Consider the following 890-nt stretch of genomic DNA (forward strand, 5'->3'; position numbering starts at 1 on the left):
CTCCACAGAAAGTTTTTAATGAGTTTTTTTTTTCTGGGACAATGTCTCCACCAGCATCAGATCTGCTGACAGTGTGGACAGTTTGAAGTCCAAGTTCAGCACCAACTTTTTAAAATGTCTACTGGTGATTCTGGTGATTCTGGTCTTCATCCTTGTAGTTCATCTTCCTCTTTCTAACTTCTTTGTATTGTGTTCATGTGATGCTCTGTTTTCTGCTTTAATGTGACTCTTAGTTATTTTATTAGTAAATATTGCTGGATGAATATTTCCTGCCTTCCTGATTGTTCTGGTTCCTCCATAGAGTGGACCAGCAGAGCTCAGAGGTTCCCAGTGGTCCGTCTGCCCAGCAGCATCAAACACAGCTGGACTCCATATTTATGGTCTGTACATGAACAACAACTACTTTTCCATGGTTCTGTTCACAGTCGTCTCCATGCTGCACTTTGTAGACCAGAGGACTGTCAGTCTGTCCAACATCCATCTGGTGTTTGGCTCCATGATTTCAGTTTGATGTTTCCTTCGTCTATTATTCTGTTCCAGCTGCTGGAGGAAAACATTGTCACTTTTGTGAAGAATGAGCTGAAGAAGATCCAGAAGGTTCTGAGTACAGATTACCCAGAATGCTCAGAGAGTCAGAGAGAGGATGATGAGGTATTGGGAGGTGATGATGAAGAGCAGAGGAGGAGCAGCAGAGAGGCAGTGATGAAGATCACACTGAACGTCCTGAGGAGGATGAAGCAGGAGGAGCTGGCTGACCGTCTGCAGAACAGTAAGAGGATTTCTACAAAGATTTGACCTGATGGATAAAAAACACATTTACTGATGTCTGAAGAAATGGAATCACATTTATTTAAATCATCTTCAGAAGGTATTTTTGTTTCATCCCTGAT

Source organism: Poecilia latipinna, unplaced genomic scaffold, assembly GCF_001443285.1.
Source record: "Poecilia latipinna isolate Pla-1442-1.1 unplaced genomic scaffold, P_latipinna-1.0 Scaffold3783, whole genome shotgun sequence".
NCBI classification, from domain to species: domain Eukaryota; kingdom Metazoa; phylum Chordata; class Actinopteri; order Cyprinodontiformes; family Poeciliidae; genus Poecilia; species Poecilia latipinna.